Here is a 6266-nt window from a genome sequence, read left to right as displayed (position 1 = left end):
TTTCCTTTTTATTTCTCTTATTGTATTTGTTGAGTTTTGAGTCATGGCTATGGGATCTTTTATCTCGTGTGCTTTTTTTTGCAGCTTTATCCACTATTTCGTTCCCATTAATATTTTTGTGTGAAGGGATCCATTGTAGTTTTACATGTTGTTTTTTAGTGTCTAGTAAGTGTAATTGAGATTGTATTTTGTATATTCTTTGTTTGTATTTTGCTGGTTTGTTGTTTTTTATTGTTTGTATAGATGTTTGTGAATCTGTTAGGATTACTTTTTTGTAGTTTATTATTGTTTATGTAGTTTAGTGCTTGTTCAATTGCAAAAAGTTCTGCTTCAATTATCTGTGTGTGTTTTTGTAATTTCCATATTGTTATGATGTTTTTGTTTGGAATGTATATTGCTGCATATGTTGCTGTTGGTTCTTTTATTTTTGAACCGTCTGTGTATATTTTGTTATAGTTTTTGTATATTGTGTTTTCAAGTAGGTGAACGTGTTGTTGTATCATTTGGTGTGGTGTATTCTTATTCATATTTTCCATGAAGTTTGGTTCTATGTTTTGTTGGATGTTAGACCATGGTGGAATTAAGGATATGTTGGGAATCATGTTAGTTTTTAAATTAATTTTCCATTTTTTGCATGTTTCGATTACTCTATATATTAATGTCTTTTTGTCTTTATTTGGGTTAGAAGTTTTCAATGTTCTTTAAGGTTAGTTGTTTTATTGGCATGTTATCTTGTTTTTCTAATTTTTTTATTAATTGAAAACATTCTAATTCTTTTATCCGTTTTATTATTGGTATCTGATTTGTCATTGCTTGTAGAGCTATTATTGGTGTTGATCTGAAGGATCCTGTTGCTATTCATATTGCACTATTTTGGATGGTTTCTATTTTTTTTAAATTCCGTTTGGTTTGTTGCACCATTTATTGTAATTCCGTATTCTATTATTGGTTTTATGTATATATTATAAAATTTCATTAATGTTTCTCTGTTAGCTCCCCAGGTTATTGATGTTAGTTTTTTCATTGAATTCATTCTGTTCCTTGACTTTGTTTTTACGTAAAATATATGTTTTTTCCAGGTCAGTTTTGGTGCATCGAAGTTAAGTCCTAAAATACTATGGTTCTTTGTAAATTCTATTTCTTCATTTCCTATTTTCATCATTGGGTAATGTTCTTTTTTTTTGTGAAACACATTACTTTACTTTTTATTGGATTTATTCTTAGGTTCTATTTATCTGACTATTATTTTATCTTATTTAGGCTATGTTCTAAATTATTTTTTGCTGTTGCTAGATTTATATTTGAGGTTATAAGGGTTAAATTATCTGCATAAACTATTTTATATGTTTCTTTAGGTATTTCTATATCTGACATAACTATGTTGAATAGTGTTGGACTTATTGGAGATCCTTGTGGGATTCCGTTTTTTATTTTTCCCATTGTTGAGTTTTGTTCTCCTATTTTTACTTGGAAGGTTCTATCTGTTAGAAAGCTATTTATCCACTTTAAAACTTTTCCTCCTAATCCTATATTTTTGGCTTTTATTAAAACTGTTTCATGATTGACTGAATCAAATGCTTTTTCTATATCTAAGCAAACTACAAGTGTATATTTCTTTTTTCTTTTATTGCTTGTCTTATTTTTGCTTCTGTTATTTGTATAGCATCAATTGTATTTCTGTTTGGTCTAAAGCCCATAATATCTTCATCTAGTTTGTTGTTTTCTAACCAGCAGTTCATTATTATTATTCTTATATTTTCAAATATTTTTCTAATACAGGGTGTTCTGCTTATGAATTTGTATGAGTTTATTTTTGTTGGGTCTTTCCCTGGTTTATGGATTGGATTTATTAACACTTTTTTTTATTTCATATGGGTATTCTCCTTTTTCCCAATATCTATTGAAGATTTTTAATATTATTTCTAATATGTTCTTAGGTGCATTTTTATAAAAATCGTATGTAATTCTATCTGGGCCATATGATTTGCCATTTTTTTTTATTTCTTACAACATGTATTAGTTCCTCTAATGTTAGTTCTTTATTTATATCTTCTTCATTATTAATGCTTAGTATTTGTTCTTTTTCAATTTTTGTGAATATTTTTTTGTTTGTTATATTTTTGTATTTTTTTGAAATAGTATAATTTTTTTTTTTGGTATCTGAATAACTGGGAAGTTATTATTTATTATGGGATATTCACTTGTTGTTTTACCGGTCTGTTTTTTAATAAAGTTCCATACTTTTTTAGTGGGAGTTTTAAAATCTACTAAGGCACAAAAATTTTCCTATGATTCCTTTTTTTCTTTATCAATTATTTGTTTAGCTTCTGTTGCTAATTTCTTATGATTTAATTCGTTTCTTTATTATTTCGTTACATTTTTCATTCCACCATGGTTTATTAGGTTTGTTGTTTATTTCTTTACTATTGAATTTGAAATGCTTTTCTCCTGTATCTTTTATTAGTTTCATTAATTTGTCTAGTGAATTTATATTTATATTTGTTTGATTGAGTTCTGATTCATATGCTGACCAGCCTTCCTCTGTGAATTTCCATTTTTTTCTAACATTTTTGATGAGATTTGATAATTATCATCTTTTATTATAATTGGAAGGTGGTCACTATTTAGATGTGGGCCTGTTGTTATTATTAGATGACTTACTGAGGGTGAGCCTAAAACGAGATCTAAGGTGGCTTCTCTGTTTGTTTTGGGGTCTATTCGGGTTATTTGTCCTTTTGGCGTTAACAATATTATATTATTTTGATTTATCAGTTTTACTAGGTTATTTCCTGTTACGTTACTTTGCTTGTTAGTATCTGGGTTCCTATTGGGATGGTGTGCAATAAAGTCTCCTATTATTAACTTTGGCTCTTGTATTTGGTCTATATAATATTGAAATTCTTCTTTTGTTATATTATTACAAGGGTTGTATGTTAACATGATATTAATCCCTTTTTCTCTAAATTGTATTTTTATTGCTAGGATCTCAATTTTATGTTTATATCTATCATTTATATCCAATTTCCTAAATTGTACATCTTTCCTTATACCTATCATCAGTCCTCCTCCTATTTGATTTTCTCTATCTTTCCTAATTATTTCGTAATTATTTATTTTAAAGTTATCTTTATTTTTTAACCAAGTTTCACTTATGGCAATTAGTCCCGGGTTTTCTTTAAAAAATAAATAATTCAAATCTGTTTTTAGTCTATTCATTCATTAATATCATTATTTGTTTTAAGATTGGAGTAAAATCGTTTATTGTTTCCATTATTATTTAAAAAATTGATTTTTTCGAGTTTATATTGTTCATCAGATTTGATACTGCCTTTATTATATTTTTTGTAGTGATCATCCAATTTGAGTTTTCTTCTTTTTTTTTTCATTTATCTTTTGCTTTTGATTGTGGGTATTAGGTAAGGGTGATTGGTATGATTGATGTGTGTGTGTGTAAGGGGTGTGGGTAGTGGGTATAGATGAGGAGAGTGAGTAATGGGTGTGGGTAATGTCCATGTTATTGGAGACTGTTCTGGGTTTGTTCATTTTTGCTTGTTTGTGTTTTGTGGTTTTGTTATCTCTTTCTCTTTAGTTTGTGTGTTTGTGTCTGGTGTTGCTTTTAACTTTACTGTGTTTTGGGTTCTTTGTCTTGGGAGTGTTTTTTGTCCTGGTGTGATGTGTGTTTGTGAGATTATTTGTGCATAACTTAGTGGTGTTTTTTGGAAGTGGCTTATAGTTTCATGATTTATGTTAGCCTATGAGGTTTCTTTTGTTACTTCTGTGTTTTCATTTGGTTTTGCATATGTTTCATTGTTTGTATTATTTTTGGTTTGTTCTGTAGTGGGTCTTAGTTGTTGTAGTTTTTATTTTATATCTATGTTGTTTGGTGTAAAGCTACTTTTGTTAATTTCTTGTGCTTTGTTGTGTATTTTGCATGAGTTACTGTTTGGTGTATGGTCTTCTTCACAGTAAAAACAATATGGGTTATTGTTACAATTTTTAAAACTATGTTCAACACTACTGCATCTTTTTTTGTTTTTGCAAGTGATGATCCCATGTCCATATCTAAGGCAATTATAACATTTAGGTATTGGGAAGGTGTATTGTTTTACTTGATATGAAGTATGTCCAATTGCTACCCTTTCTGGTAGTAGTCCTTTAAATGTTATTCTTAATGATTTTGTTGGGGTACATTTTTCTTCCTTGTCTTTATTTTTATTATTCTTATTTATTCTTATTCTTTCTTGGATATATGAGATTTGACCAAGTGTTCTTATTCTTTCTTTTATTGTAGTTATATCCAGATCTGTTTCAACTGGATATATGGTTCCATAAGAACAATCTGTGTTTATGCTTGATGTTGGTTGTTTACTAATAATATCCCATGGTCCAAATTTCTTTATTTCTCTTAGGGGTCTTATTTTGTTTTATATCATTAATTTCGAATCTGAATGCCTTCCCAATACCTAGTACTCTTAGTGAGTCTTCTATGATATATTTGTGAAATTCTGAGTTATTAATTGCATTTGTTAGCTGAATTGGATTATTAAAATTTAAGTTTAACGATTCTCCTGTTAACTGTATGAGTATTACATTCTGTTTCAGGCTTACTTGATTGTTGGACTCTGTGTTATTACTTGCAGGATGGAATTGCTTGTAGTTCTATCCGGCCTCGAAGCTTGTTGTTGTTATCAGCTGACTCGGACAGGTGGTAAATACGGCCACGTGGTTGAGCGACGTCGATCCGCTGCCAAAATTGTCGTACACGACTATCTCTTTTCTTGAAAGAAAAAGTATAAGCGAGAATGAATCGCTTCACAAAGCAGGCAATGTAACAAACGCGTTATTGGTTCATCAGACATACTCGAGCATAATCACGAAATAAAAGTAAATCTGAAAAGATCCTAGAGGTCAGCTTGTATGTCAAATTTGGTCTTGCCCCAAGAAATCTGCTGAATTCCACCGGGCAACACAAGGCCACCCGCCAGACTTTCGGCGTGGTATGTATAATGAATAAAACTTTAAATTGGGAAACGAGCTACCTGTGATAAGGGAACACTGCTGCTGTGTATGTGTGTGTATATATATATATATATATATATATATATATATATATATACATATATATATATATATATATATATATATATATATATATATATATATATATACACACATAATATATATACATATATATACACACAAATGTATATGTATGTGTTTATATATATCATATTTATTTATATGGATATATATTCTCTATATAAATATCCTGTCTCTCTCTTTCTTTGTTTCTACCCCCCCCCCCCCCGTATATATTCCTCTTCCATCTTGAGTTTCCACTTTTCATCCAATTTGTTTGCAGTTCTAAGTCCAATGACTACTATTGCCCTCTCCCTATTCGCTCTACCCGTCGCAGACGATCTAACCATTCCACCCCATCTTCTCCTACCACACTGTATAGATATAGATATAGATATAGATATGTGAGTGTGTGCGTGTGTTTATTTATGTGTATATATATATATATAAATGTATATATAGAGAAAAATATATTCATAATCATACTTAAAAAGATGTCATATATAAAGTAACAATAAAAATATCTAAACAAATTTTGGACCAAGTAACTGCATGTGAATGCCAAATTACATTAGGTACACAATCTTTTTAATGACAACCATTTTCGTCGCATGCTTTGTTTTGTGTATATTCGTTTTTATTCTGGTAAAACTGAAGATGACAATTTGCTCTTTAACTTTAGACATCCTAATTTGTTTAAAGATGGAAACTTAACTGTACTTCTTTTTACTTTTCTTTCACCAGTGTAATTAATTAATGCATGGTCATTACTGATTTTCAGAATATAGATAATCAGCCGACATTATATATCAATAACTGGGCATTAAAAATAAACGTACAATTTAAACATATCTATACTTTTTCTGACCTAATATGATACAACGACGAAAGCGGTTAGAAAAAGTACTGTGAGTTCGACCTGATACTGATATCCTCGCCACGCAGCCGGCCGGGGGCCGTCGGGGTAACCATTCCCCGTGCCGCCCCGCTTCTCGGTCGGTTTGTGGCCCTGCCCTTCACACAGGCGACCGCTCCCGTCTAGACGTCCGGAATGGTTTCCTAGTACCGCCCCCCCCCCTCACTGAGGTGAAACAACCTTTGGATGGTTGCTTCAGAGGGATGAAAGGAACCAGCTGGCAAAAGGACAAAACCCCCCTTCCCTCACTGAGGTGAAACAGCCTTTGGAT

General features: G+C 30.8%; 1 protein-coding gene across 2 annotated transcripts in view; it reads right to left on the bottom strand.

Annotated features, from left to right (window-relative positions):
• The window catches only part of LOC125038676 (4-hydroxy-2-oxoglutarate aldolase, mitochondrial-like), a 26996-nt gene extending 22253 nt beyond the window's left edge, over positions 1-4743 (bottom strand). The window contains exon 1 of one of the 2 annotated variants that reach the window (XM_047632227.1): positions 4609-4743. The gene's annotated coding sequence lies outside the window, so the exon portion shown is untranslated. The remainder of the gene's footprint in view (positions 1-4608) is intronic. The other variant, XM_047632228.1, reaches the window with a different exon arrangement.
• Between the last annotated feature and the right edge of the window lie 1523 nt (positions 4744-6266).

Source organism: Penaeus chinensis, chromosome 25 (genome assembly GCF_019202785.1).
Source record: "Penaeus chinensis breed Huanghai No. 1 chromosome 25, ASM1920278v2, whole genome shotgun sequence".
In the NCBI taxonomy this organism is placed as follows: domain Eukaryota; kingdom Metazoa; phylum Arthropoda; class Malacostraca; order Decapoda; family Penaeidae; genus Penaeus; species Penaeus chinensis.
Note: the sequence above shows the minus strand (reverse complement) of the source record. Positions and strands in the feature narration are given on the sequence as shown.